This window comes from Sinocyclocheilus rhinocerous, unplaced genomic scaffold (genome assembly GCF_001515625.1).
Source record: "Sinocyclocheilus rhinocerous isolate Xijiao unplaced genomic scaffold, SAMN03320098_v1.1 scaffold421, whole genome shotgun sequence".
Taxonomy (NCBI): Eukaryota; Metazoa; Chordata; class Actinopteri; order Cypriniformes; family Cyprinidae; genus Sinocyclocheilus; species Sinocyclocheilus rhinocerous.
Window position 1 is genome coordinate 548,586 of NW_015656177.1, and position 14,245 is coordinate 562,830.

Consider the following 14,245-nt stretch of genomic DNA (forward strand, 5'->3'; position numbering starts at 1 on the left):
CAGTTGGTAATGCACATATAAATTAGGAACATAAATATCTTTTGTCCCATTTGCTCTCTCTCCACTTTTCTGCCTAGTCTACACTATCCTTACAATTAAAGGCAAAAAGCCCATAAACAAACAAAAACAACAACGACAACAGAAACACAAAAGAAAAGTTATATGCTATGTCATCTCTCTCCGATGCACTTTGACTTTTGGATGACCTGGTGATGACCTCCAGGGGACACTCTAGTTTTGGGATATCCCCAGGATGACCTCATCAATTAAGATGAGGATGAGTTACACAGCAGTCAGCCACCCCATCGCCATCTCTCTCCCTCTCCTTCGCACTCTGTACATCCTTTGTCTCCATTAGTTTCCATCTCTCTGTGCATTCCTTCATTAGACAACGTCTCTCGATCTCTCTCCGTTGTTCCTTCTTTGACGTTGTCTCACCCCTTCACCTCAGCTGAACTTCATTTGCCCTCTGCTACAGTAGTTACTCCATTGCACTCCTCCTGTAATATTTTCAAATACAAAAATAATAATTTTTCTCCATGCCAGAGTGATGCATTTATTTGTGAAGATACAATGGGGCTAAAAAAATTAATTAAAATCAAATTTTAGTTTTAAAATGTAATAAAACATTGATGTAAAATGTATAAGAAATATTTTCTAAAAGTTTATTTTTTATATACAATTCTGTACCATTTCTAGGTCACTAATCAAATAAATACATTTGTGATAGGACCACGTTAACTTTGTACAAAAGGTCATAATGTTCCTGTTTTCTATTGAAGAACAAGACGCTCTTTGGATCATTCATGCTGGAAGAATATGGTCATCCGGATTTTGAGTTGATGCAGCTTGAGTGATGTTATTAATAAAGCAAAAGATGAACAAACCAAATACTAAAACATTTTTTTTTTTTTAAGTCAAACATTAGACTTACATGGTTATGAATATAATATAATATAATATAATATAATATAATATAATATAAATGGAAAAAAAACAGAAGCATTTTTTTACTTTAAACCTCTTTACATATAATATAAAAATATAAAATATAATAACAATAAATCTGGAAAAATTAGAAGCGTTTTCATAAGTGAACTTTGAACATCTTTGTATTTGTGGGTGCTGAATATTTAGAAACCGTAAAAAGACATCTCAGCATTTTCGAGCATGTGTATGCAAGAAAGAGAGGAAAAAGAAGAGAGAAAAGTGAAAGAAAGAGCATAGCTCTGATCTCTGATGAATATGTAAATCTTGATAGCGGCCCACTCTCCAGGGGACCCCCTTCACCCCTGCTTTCCCACCCCACACAAGAGATGAGGAACCGGGCCGCACTGAAGCTTAGCGGCCCGAGATCTTCACTTCCCAGATGATAATCCCACTGTCCAAAGGCACGGATAACGAGAAGAGGACCATAATCCTATTGTCCCTCTGTGTCACATATGTCACTTTACACACTGTCTTTCCATCACAAGACTTCATCCAGAGCTGCAACAGATTGGCCCCCTCCAAAAAAGTGCTTGTCTTTCTTACTGTCCCTCCCTCTTCCTCTATACATTTTACATACACAATAACATCACCCGCACAAACCAAGACCTTTCAAAAACAACACAACTAAACATCATCTTCACAATCTACCCAGGTTTAGTTTGTATCAATGTCGCATCTCCATATTGCTGTGTGGGTGGCATGCGGTGGGGTGTGTGTGAGAATATTTACTTGTGTGAGGGACGTCTCAGGTTAAGATGCACCCCTCGTCTCGCCCGCCTCCCTCAGCCCCTCGGCGCTTTGTGTCAGAGAGGACCTGTTGGTATCCGCCTTTGTCATTGAGTGTGCATGTCCATATGGTTGATCCACCTCCAATAGGTTCATGTAGGCAGAAAACAGCCATTCATACGCCTATTCAGTCAAGCTGCTAGAGACACAGATTACTATGTCATAACACAGAGGGAGGGAGAGAGGGAGGGGTTCGAGTGATAGCGAGAGAGAAAGAGAGATTACTTCATAAACTTACTCTGATCTCTATGTGTGTGGCGCTGCTCTGGCATTTTAAAAGACTGAGCCATTGTCGTTCTTTCAGGCCTCGATGCATCGCTTAAATTTGTTGCATCAAAAAGACATGGTGTGTTTGAACGCAAGTCTGGGTTTTGCTGTTGTGAATCAAACACCGTAAGGCCTGGTGGATTTGCACAGTCTGTGCTGCTAGTGAATGCATTAGCATCTTGATTAATATCTATTCTCTTATGTGTCAGATTTTGCAATACTTATGCATTCCTCATCGAGAGTCAGTGTTTAAGGCAAATTTGAGGAACAAACACTGGTAAAAATTTGTGACATTTTAATTCATTCATGAAACCTGGCATTATAATGCAGCCAGTTTGTCACGTTCGGGTACTTTGTTATTGGAAGGAATAGGAATCATGGAGGACAACAGGTTCATTTTTGCCTGTTTCTTGGGGAAAATCTTAAGGCAAAATGTACAGAAGATATTTAGTCAATATTCAATGGATTTTTAATAAAATGTAGCAGCAACCACATAAATATTACCCACAATATTATATAAATTCACTGTGCTAGACAGTCAACTTTCACGGTCAAATATTTGTCATATAAATGCCATTTTCGATGTGTACAATCCATACAATGTGCATGAAATGGTTATTTATATACATGACTATAATGGCACTATAGATTTCTTGGGGAAAATGAATAAACTTAGTTTGTTTCTTCATCTGAAAAGATTTGGACAAGTTCACCAATAGATGCTCTGCAGTGTATGGGTGCTGTCACAATAAGAGTTCAAACATCTGATGAAAACATCACAATAATCCGCAATTTATCCACATGACTTTAGTCCATCAATAAATGTCTTTGTGAAGCAAAAAGTTGTGTTTTTAATAAACAAATTCCTCAAGATGTTTTTAAACAAAGAAACAAACTCATCCGTTTCTTAGATGGCCTGAGGGTCAGCAAATTTACAGGTAAATGTTTATTTTTGGATGAACTATTCATTTAACAGTCACTACTTTAATGGTTTTCACTTCTTCCATGTTTAAAGTTGCACAACTAGGAAACTCTGGTGTAAAAATGATCTCAGAGTTTCCAAATTGCAAATACAACTTGAGAAACCGTTCACATATAATTTCCAACTAGAAACTTGTATTTATGATAATCCTGATAGCAAGTGAAGGCACCATTAGTCATGGTGCATTTGAACAATATCAAAACAGCTTTTTGGCAAAGAACTTCGCCATCTTCCTGAAACCTTCCTAAAAGGCTTGTAAAGTGTGTCATTTTTGGTTAAAACACTCCTCCTATCCAAGTTACTATGTAGAGACAACTATAAGTAACAAATTTGTACGTCTTAAAGTGTAAACATTAATAAGGACAGTTCACATAAAATAAAAATTTCTGTAATTTACTTGCCCTCGTGTCATTCCAAAACCAGTTTGACTTGCTTTCTTGGAACACAAAGAAGATATTTTCAAAAATGTCTAAATTGTTTTTTCTTCAAACAGATGAAGTCAATCTTATTTGGACCCCACTGTTCTTCAAAATATATTCTTATACAAAAACCTATTATAACTATGTAAATGTACTGACCTTGGCCTTGTGGTGCTATCAAAACATTGTTCTGCATCCTGATGAGCCAAATACAGCAACACATGGTCAGGGCTATACGTTTTCCAAACAATGGAAGACAGGGAGAGTGTTCAGGAAACCTGTTTGAAAACAATAAATTTTATAATTTCTGTTTGCTACTATTGGAGGCAGATACATTACACACAGTGACAGAAAATAATGACATGCAAAGTTCTTTTTTATTATTATTATATCCTTGAAGTGCCCTCTTTTCTCTTTCCAAATTAGTGTATATATAAAGTTCACTTTCCTGACCTCTGCGCTGTCTGCTTGTCTAACCAGCTTGTTTGTCTCTCTCTCATGGCTCAGTTCTGTCTTCATTATACTCGGCATGTCCATCCTTGATCACCTTTTCTGCCCTCCTAGGACAGAAAACCTCTACTTTTGACATTAACGCCCATCACTGTGTCACTTCCTCATTCTGATGACCTCTCGTTCTCAGGCCCCAATCACTTGTTCGCCAACAGTGTCAACACTGTCATTAAAGGCACATTGTCCTTATTAATTAATGAGTGCTGTTGTTTTTTTTCCTTCTCTCCCTCTACACATACTTATTCGGGCAAATGCGGATTAACATATTCATGAGTCGGCCAGCTTTGCAGCAGCTTGCTCACGAATGGGGCGGCTCTGTTTAGCCCCTGTGTTTTTGTCTTCCTCCATACCTAACCTCGTTTGCTGGGCAGATCCCTGAACCATTAGAGCTCATGATCCCTTTATGCCAGCGAGACTCAGACAGGAGGGTCGGGTTATGAACCCAAACGCTGCTGTTTCACGCACCAGTGAACACACCCCAGATAATAAGGCTCAAATGCTAAGTGTTACAAACTGATTAAAATGTCTGTGTTACAACTTTATCTAGAGACAATAAACAATGCTCCTCCACCAGTAACTATGGCGGCTTCTGATATTGTCTCAGAGCTGCTCAAATGTTCCCAGTCCTGGATATTTTGCTGGGTGATCAGACAAAGAGATGTTTTTTGTCATATGCACGACATAATCATTAAGAAGTATTTAATCCCAGACATCATTAATGGTTGCAATGATTCTTACAAACATGACTTAATTTTTCACTGCAAACATAACCTAAAACCCTTGGTGCTTATTTTGCATTTTAATCATAGTATATAAAGTGACTATATGAGTACATTTGATTTATGGATACACAATATATCAATACCATATCATATTTTGGTTATTATTATTATTATTATTATTATTATTACTACTTTTATTGATTTATCAGTATTTGTTTATATTGTACATTTAATTGAACATGCTTGTTTCCTTTATTTTTACATTACATTTGCTGTCATCTAACTCATACTTGATAACATTGTTAAATGTAATCTTTAACAAATCTTAAAATTAATATCCATTTTTCATATTGTACATTTTAATGTCGTATTGCCTAAATTCATACATTTAGCATTCAAATGTTAAATTTTTTGTGTGTTTATTTTGAATGTACAGTACTAAGACAAAATAGTATAACATTTTATTACTGTACATTCATCAGTTATCAGCCAGAAAATGAACATTTTCAGTCAGTCAGAATTTAAAATCAGTGAATCCCTCATTTGATTTATATATGACAAATCAATAATCTCAAACAAATGTATACACATTTCTGTAACTTGATAAGAAAAGTATTAGCAATGAATAGGTATATAAGTATTAAGGATACACAAAATATTGGTGACCATATCTATATCGCCCAATAAGTTTTCTTTCAGTTTAAAGTTAGGATGATTTTGGAAGATGGCAAGGTCAGGGCTTATTTATTTATTTTCTTCCAATTAAAACATTCTTCAGTTAAAGGTTTTCTTCAGTAAAGAGCCAACAGTTTTTCTAATATACATACCTAATCTCATTTGAATTGCAGATCAAAGCCTTCATTTTAAATGACTCAATGTCAGAATGTAAAAATGACAGTGTATATCTGCAGAAAATGTATAACGAAATGCAAAAATTTGCAAGTAAGGGTATATTTACTGCAAAGTGTTTTGGGGGGAAATTATAAAAACTAGGAAGGTCTGTATTTAAGTAATTTTTTTTCAATTTCCCGAGGAGCAAAAGTAACAACCCCTCTTATTAGCCATTACTAGTTGTGTCCATCACAAAGCCTTGTTAACTGCTAAACATTTACCTTACGCACGCACGCACGCACACACACACACACACACACACACACACATATATATAATGTCAGCTTCGTTAGCTTGGCCTTTAACGAGCTGCTTAATTGAGCTGTCTAGCGGGCCACCTGTCGCCCTGCACCTCATTAGCATACTAATGCTCCTACATTGTGCTGCAGTGACAGCCAGAGAGAGAGAGAGGGTGAGTGAGAGAATTGAGGGATGGGTGGAAAGAAATAGAGATGTTATGATAAACCAATTTTTCACAATTACTACAACAAAAAAAAAGAAGAATATATTTAGGTGCATAAATGTGACAAAATTATGCATATTAATCTAGAACTAAAACCATAATGGCATTCCCACATAAGGGTTTATTATATTTACCTGTTCAAGTTCTTGCTAAATATTAAAACTTAAAGAATACAAATGAAATGACATGAAAAAAAACATTTACAAAGCCTGAAGGTGTTATCGGAAAAATTAGATTCGTAAGTTAGAAGTACTGCTATCTTATCACTGAGCTGGATGTAATTGGGCAATACTAGTGCAATAATCGTGGAATGGATTAATAGGCTTTTTCACCTTTTTACTGGGTGCACACATAGTTGCTCAAGTGCCTGCTTTCATTGAATTCATGTCATGCAGCTGCAGCACCAAAGATCTACCTGCCAGGGAGAGAGAGAGAAGTGCAGTGTTTTTGTGAATGGTCAAATGGCTTGACAGGTATTGTTGTGTTTGATTAGAGCATTCAGTACAGCCTTGGGCTAAATTTGCCTCTAAACACACTGTAAACTAAAGAGGCCTTTAGACTGGCACAGGACACACACGAACATGTGATTTACATACTTGTTCTGTCACACACAAAATAGACTTTTGAAGACAAGCTCTACACTTACAGACATTTTTCAGCCCCGACCCTCAGAGGCCAAGTCCCCACCAGATGGAGAGCCGTCCACCTCAACCATTGATGACCATGAACTTTGACCTGTAACAGGCTGACCACTCACACTGATTGTCTGACAGACACCCACACAAACTACACAATCACACGATTGTCGTGATAGGCATTCGAAATGCCATAATATCATACTACTCTTACTATTTCTGCAGTATCCAGTATGTATACTGTGCATAGTATGCAAACTTTCTGTATGCATGGAATACCCTGATGACCTTCTATATTTGCCAGAATCTGCTAAATATTACTTAAGTAGACTGAAATCAGTAAAGAAGCTGAGTTTTGAATGGCACAGTACCATACAACTCCTGCTATATTGCAGTATGCATGTGTATACTGTGAATAGTATGTGAATTTTCTGTATGCATGGAATTCCCGGATTACTTACTACATTTGCTGAAATCTGAAGTGTGCATCTGAAGGCACTGCATCTCCATGTTTAATCATCAAATGCGTGAGTGAATTTGAGGCGGGGAATAGTAATGCAACACTATTATATGTACATACAGTGGGTACGGAAAGTATTCAGACCCCCTTAAATTTTTCACTCTTTGTTATATTGCAGCCATTTGCTAAAATCATTTAAGTTAATTTTTTTTCCTCATTAATGTACATACAGCACCCCATATTGACAGAAAAACACAGAATTGTTGACATTTTTGAAATTAACTTAAATGATTTTAGCAAATGGCTGCAATAAAACAAAGAGTGAAAAATTTAAGGGGGTCTGAATACTTTCCGTACCCACTGTATATACGTTACTGTAAACTACAAACTATTGCTGTGTATCTAAAAACAATATCGTTAGTAGGACATCTGTTGTACTTAAGTCAAATGACGTCACCTTTATCTCTATGGCGCTTTATACAGTAGGCTACAGATTGTTTCAAACATATTAAATAATAATAATATTATTAATAATATTATTGCAATAATATAACATATAAATAAAAATAACATTTCAATTATGCAAACAGAATTAAATTCCGCTGCAAAGCAGCTCTAAAAAGACACGGATCGAATGTCTGTTTACTACTCTAATAGCAAATAGCAAATTGGCTATTTTACCCCGCCCTCCACTGCCTGGCAGCGGCATAAAGCACTGCAAAAAAACGCGTTTATCAAAACTGCAAGTTGCGTAACGAGTAAGATGCGATCGATTCGAATCAGCCTTTTGTCAAACTCATTCGTCTCCTTTTCCCCATTAGCCTACATATCAGATCGGAAAGGCATTTATTTTCAATAAAAATAAAGGAAATATTTACAAAGTGGAAATACATTGCCTCATTAATAATAGAGTGTTTATTGGGTATGGTTATAGCGGTAGGTGTAGGGAGGGCGTTATTGTCCCGATAGGGCCCCTTACCAAAAAGTAGTATACTTCAAGTTTATTTTATTAAGTATACTTAAGTAAAGTTCAAGTATATTTTTAAGTATACTTTATGTAGTAAGTATACAAATATCCTTGTACTAGTAGTATACTTGTAAGTGTACTATTTCAATACTCCTTGGGACTAAATTGGCCCACTTTCTAGTATATAAAAGTATACTTTAAGTATAACAGTAGTAAACGTTGAGTACACAACTAGTTTACATCAAAATGTTTAGTTTGTACTGCAACTACACTAAAGTGAACTTATAGGTATACTGATAGTTTACTAACTAAATACTTGTAGCATTTTTAGTACACCTTGAAGTATAGTCTCAGTAAACTACTAGTTTAGGTATACTTAAATGTCATTTTAAATATATTTCTGAGAAGTACATAAAGCCCATGTCTGAGAAGTACATAAAAATTAGACTGAAAGTATACTTTCCTATTTTTAGTTTAAAAGAAGTATACTGATAGCACACTTGAATAAACTTATTTTTCGTAAGGGGCGGCATCCATAGATTAGCCTATTATTAAAATGCATTTAATAAACATAATAATTTACACTCAGTATGTTATTGCATACTGTTTTATAATGTACTGAGGTATAAATATCTGCCACCTAACTATTTAGCCTATTACTAAAAAAATACTGCTATTTTAGTGTAAACAGAATTTATCATTATTTGCACTTAGGGTAACTACAATATATCGCTTTTCCCACTTAGTGTAACTGCCAAAAAGAAAATAATATCATTGTTCAGTTAAAGACAGTTCAGTGTTGATTCAGTTTTATTCCATATGTAAAGTTCATTAGCTAATTATGAAATGAGTTCAATTGGGCAATATAGCATTGTTTACTAGTATGAACCCTTATTAACAAGCCTTTGTAAAAAGAATGGTTAGCACATTTATTTGTAAGGTAACAGCCTCGAGAGCTGTGCTGAATTAATGTTCAGTGTTTGTCATGTGCCAACACTGTAGCATACTACTCTGAAACATTAATTATTGTATACTGTTTCACACAATATTCTGAAATAAAATAGTAGAACGTATGTGAGCAGTAAGCTACTGTGCCATTCCGGACACGGCCACTGTTGATATTACTGTATATCTGGCTTCCTATTCCTCTGGCCAGAGGGAAATGTTCAGTGATTAGGTTCTGCCAGGAGTTCATTATATGATGAAGGATTCTTGCTCCCACTTACCCATTGCAGCAGGTGTGAATAATTGCTCCAAATCTCCCCTGAGAGACACTTAGAAAGGAAAGACAAACACGATGATACTTAGCAAATCAGTTTGAAAGACTAAAAAGTACTTCCTGTATGCAAAGGAGGCCTCTGAGCACGCTAAAAAGCTAAAAGTCCAAGAGAACATTTGCATGTGAGCTCGTTCATTTGACATGCACTTATGTGACAGCAGAAAGCTGGCACAGGGAAACCAGCACACAAAAGATGAGAGGCACCACACTGGGCGACCTGCTCTGCTCTTTTTCAGTCCCAGAGAGAAGTGTGAAATACTTTAACTTACTGCTAAAGGACCGATGCACAGATGCCTAAGCATGTATAATACAATTACAATAAGAATAAAAATAAAAATAATTGAAACATAATTATTTAATACTTTTTTAACTGCAACCAAAACCAAAGATAACTGAATTTAATATTTGAATTAATTATAGAATGCACTTAATTTTTTTTAGCGTGCAGTTTTCATATTTTTGGTGTTGTGTTTAGTGGAGCTATTAAAACATTTAAAAAGTTGCATTTTCAGTACTAGTACTTTTGTCAATAATAAAAATAAGTGTCAGCTTATCACATTGTCCATTGCTGGACAAGACTGGTCTTCAAAAAGAAAAAAAAAAGAAAAGAAAAAGAAAGAAAGAAAAAAAAAAGAACAAGAAAAAAATCTGCCTGGCCATTGGTAACAACCTTTATATTCTACATTCACACCAATGAGAAAGAGGGCAGAAAAAGGCAATGGCTATAGAAAAGAGGTAAGAAAAGGAATTGAAAGGTGAGGGGGTGTTTGGGAGTGGGGGGAGGTTGTATCTGAAAAGGTGGCTGTGGAAATTTAGGGGGGACAAAGTCACATCCATGCTGCACACACATTCAATTCTACTGGTAAATACTGGGACTGGACAAACCACCTTATGCTAATCAACACAGCATTTACACGTCAGAATCAGCATCTCTGTCCCTCTTGTTCCTGAACTCATTCTTCCTGCTCTTTCTTTCCTCTATTTTTTCCCTCTTTCCCTCATTACCCCTCGTTAATTACTGTATGTCTTTTGCTTTGATAGAGTCTCTTGCATGAATTAGTACAATATTGCTGCCCCCTTTAAAAGCCAACCCCCCAGTGCCCCCTTCTTCCCCACATCTTGTTGGACTGGGCCACCTTGTACACGTATTGGTACCGGGTTTTTCAGTATAACACTTGTCAGTGGCATACATATGGAAATGTGATTCTCCATTTTAGTTGCTAATTCTGCATCCCCTCTAAGGCCCCTTGCTGTGTGCCCCCCACTATCACAACTAGGGGATGCTGGGACCTCATGCTGGGGGCAACAAGGCATTGCACTATTGAGGGATGGACAGGGGTCAGTGCAGGGGTACACTAAAAGACAGGACACGCTTCTCTGGTCAAACACCAGCACACCCCTATATTCTGGAGCTAGAACGGCTCGGCCCGACAGAATTGTGGGTTAATATCTGAAATAAGCACAATAATATTTATTATTTGAGAACAGAAAAATAAAATAAAATAAAATAAAGGTGTACTATAACTTAAAACCAGGCCACATTTTTTTCAACCACCTGTTTTATGGATCAAACAAGATTGCTTCCAACAAATGTGTGATCTTTTATGCAAACAATAGCAGCATAAAACTGAACAATGATCCTTCTTGTGTCTTAAATGAACAAAAATAAATAAATAAATAAATAAATAAAATAAAATCCTTTCAAATGGGGGAGGATGGGGGGGAAATTATGTCATGAGAAAAAAATCCCCTTTCATTGTATGGTCTAGTACGACCTCACTGTAGAAAAAAAGACTCTCAAGAACATAAGCCAATCAGAATAAGAATAAAAGACAACACAGAACCTAATCCGTAGCCTGCTATCAAACAGGCCTCTTCTGCACAAGTGTGAGAGGTTGAGAAATGCTCTCTCCAGGCGTACGTGTGTGAAAGCAAAGGTGTTTGTGAGAGAAAGTGAAATGACAAGTGTGGGTGTGTGTGTGTTAAAGATTGTGTGTGACTGGCATGCTCTTGACCTGCAGCTGTGTGCTGCTAATCCTCTGATCAGGATGCCAGGAGGAACACGGGGCCTCAGGCCGGCCCCTGATAGACTGCTCCACTCACAATAATACACAGAGACCTCAGACCATTTACATCCCACAGGCTGCCAGAACCGCAAGCCTGTCTCACGCTTACATGGTCCACGCATTTTATCTCAAGACAGCTGGAACCCAGACACCTACAGGAGGAGAGTGAGTTACTTGTTTCTGCACTATTCTATACAATTTTGTAGTTTAAGTATATGAGTTTGAACTCAACAATGCAACTAGGTGTACCTTATTACAAGTACCCAGGTGATGTCCAACCGAAATGTCAAAAAAAAAGTCAAGATGCAGACTACCCAAACCTACCCCTCTTTAGACTTTACAAATGCTTTACGTTGAATGCTTTAAGTCACACCATGTGTGATATATGCTTAAGTATTCTATCTTGTGTGAAACAGCACAAAGTACAAAAACATTATTTGAGATTATTATTACCATTCCACAGCTACAACGAAGAAAAGACAAAGTAATAGAAAAAGGCAAATATTTTTAATGCCCTCGGTTGGAAATAAAAAAAAGACCAGTTTAAACCAGCTTAAATTCCAAGATGATCTGATTTTAGATGACCAATGTTGGCATGTTGCTGGCACAAATTAGTAAAACTGGTTTTACTGGTAAACCAGCTTGAACAGCATAGCCATAATGCGTAATCAGTTAAAACCAACATAAATGTGCAAAAAATACACAAATACTGGTCAATGAAACCACCTTAGCAAGTCTAGGTCATTTTTTGTTAGGACGGCTGGTTAAAGAAAGTCAGCGTAAAGAAATCAGTCGCCTGAGAGTGTAGAGAAAGCACCAAGTGAGTGTGTGTTTATGCGTAGATGGGGTGGGGGTGAGGAATCTCAGACTGCCAGGCAAATACTTACCATTTGTCTGTGTAAGAGTGTCTGTAGGTCCCCAAATCCCTGTGTTTTGTACAGACAAATTGGCAGAACGCGGGGTCTTGTTTGCCCAGCCTCTCTGGTCGGCTGTGGAAAGTGGATAGGCTGATGAGAGGTGGGTGGGAGAAATCCCCATCAAAGAGTGCCGTGCCTGGGAACAGAACAACTAGATGCCCTGGTCTGAGAACCAGCCTCCATCAGAAGGAACGAGGTATAAAGTAACCAGCAGAGAAACACATCTGCCTGGCCTGACCTGACCCAAATGAAAGTGAAAAGAGGAAAATTAGTGTATTCACAAAACAGCAGAGGGGGCGAGAAAGAAATGGAAAATTATCAAGAAAAACAAAAACATTAGAATGTTTTCTGAAGGATCATGTGATATTGAAGACTGGTGTAATGGCTGCTGAAAATTAAGTTTTGCCATCACAAGATTAAATTACTTTTTAAAATACTGTAGCGTTCTCTGACAAGGACGAGGCGTTTTGATGTACAAGGGGTGTTTATTTGGGCTGTTGTCGGCCACAACCCACGCCGTACACACCCCGACTTCTAAGAGAACCGCACTTGAACCAGCGAGGCACTCTTTCTCCCCCCCTCCTTCTCTCTCTTTCCCCTTACACACACACAGGGGCGGAGCCTCTTTTCACATCCAACTCGAACATCCAATAACAGTTCGCAACACAAAAATGAATACAGTGCAACACTAACATTAAGCACATTGTTATCTATAACACAACATGCTTGAACATGCTACAATACATTAAATAGAAAACTCTTATTTAAAACTAAGAATATTTCACAATATTAGTGTTTTACAGTACCTTTTCATTTAAATAAAGGCAGGCTTGGCGAGCATAAGAGACTTCTCTCAAAAATATTTAGAAATCTTTTTTAAAAGTAGTGCGAGTACAAATAAATACATATTTATAAGTGATTAAAAAGGGTTAAATGTATTTGTGATGCATATTTTATGTCCAAATATAAGTAGTTACAATAAGAGTGTGTGTTTGTGTGCACTGCCTGTAAAGTCATACCTTAATTAGATGCGGGTAGGTGCTCAGGAAATGAGTCTGTGTACTGCAGCTCTCTGAGATGCCTGTATTCTTGCATGATGCCATGTGATGATCGTTGCCTGTAGCTAGTCATGTGACTAATCCTGCTAGTCTAAACACACACCGTTTCCTTTTTCTCACTGTCTTTCTGTCTCTCATCAGTTTCCAGGACACACTTCTTCTGATTTAATAAATATGACTTCTCAAAAAGAAAGTGGTCTAGTGACAACTTGCCTTACATTACGGGTAAACTGTGTCAAGTGAGGTGTATATAACTTTGATTTTTAATGAATTCAAGTGGCATCTAAAAAGCATTCGCAATTAAATTCTGAACACACAGCCCTGTCACACAGTTAGGGGGTATTTTGGCAACTATTAGCCAAATAAAAACTTTTGAAGTAACTAGATTTTCAGTAAATACTACATTACATGATATATTATTAATTTTAAATGGAGACTGATAAATGACTACCCACTAACATTTTATAATTTTTAGAACAATTATTCACTTTATTCATCATTTTAAACTTCATATTTCAACACAGACTGTCTACTTTATATGGCATGAGTTTTAACTGGTTCAATGTATTAAGGTACTCTGAAATCTCTCTTTTTTGTAAACAGCTGATGAGTTTATCTTAAATGTCTAGTTCAATTTGAAGATTTCAAAATTGAGAAAATCATGAGAAATCAACATATAATTCACATTATGTTTTTTAAATACAGAGAATGCCCTCTGCTGGATATTCACCAAAATACCATTTAACACTGTCAGGCAGATACATGTTTGATTAGTAATGTCTGTCAAGTCTTTCACAGTCTTGTTTTGCAAATCACTACAAATCACAGCAAGA

The 14,245-nt window shown here is 36.7% G+C and overlaps 1 long non-coding RNA gene across 1 annotated transcript; it reads right to left on the minus strand.

The window, feature by feature from the left end:
* Positions 1–3,725, minus strand: LOC107719826 (uncharacterized). The gene is made up of 3 exons (XR_001637550.1): positions 3,604–3,725; positions 1,720–1,857; positions 1–500 (listed from the first exon to the last, which is right to left on the minus strand). It is a non-coding gene; the product is annotated as an uncharacterized LOC107719826 (long non-coding RNA).
* Positions 3,726–14,245: the final 10,520 nt, after the last annotated feature.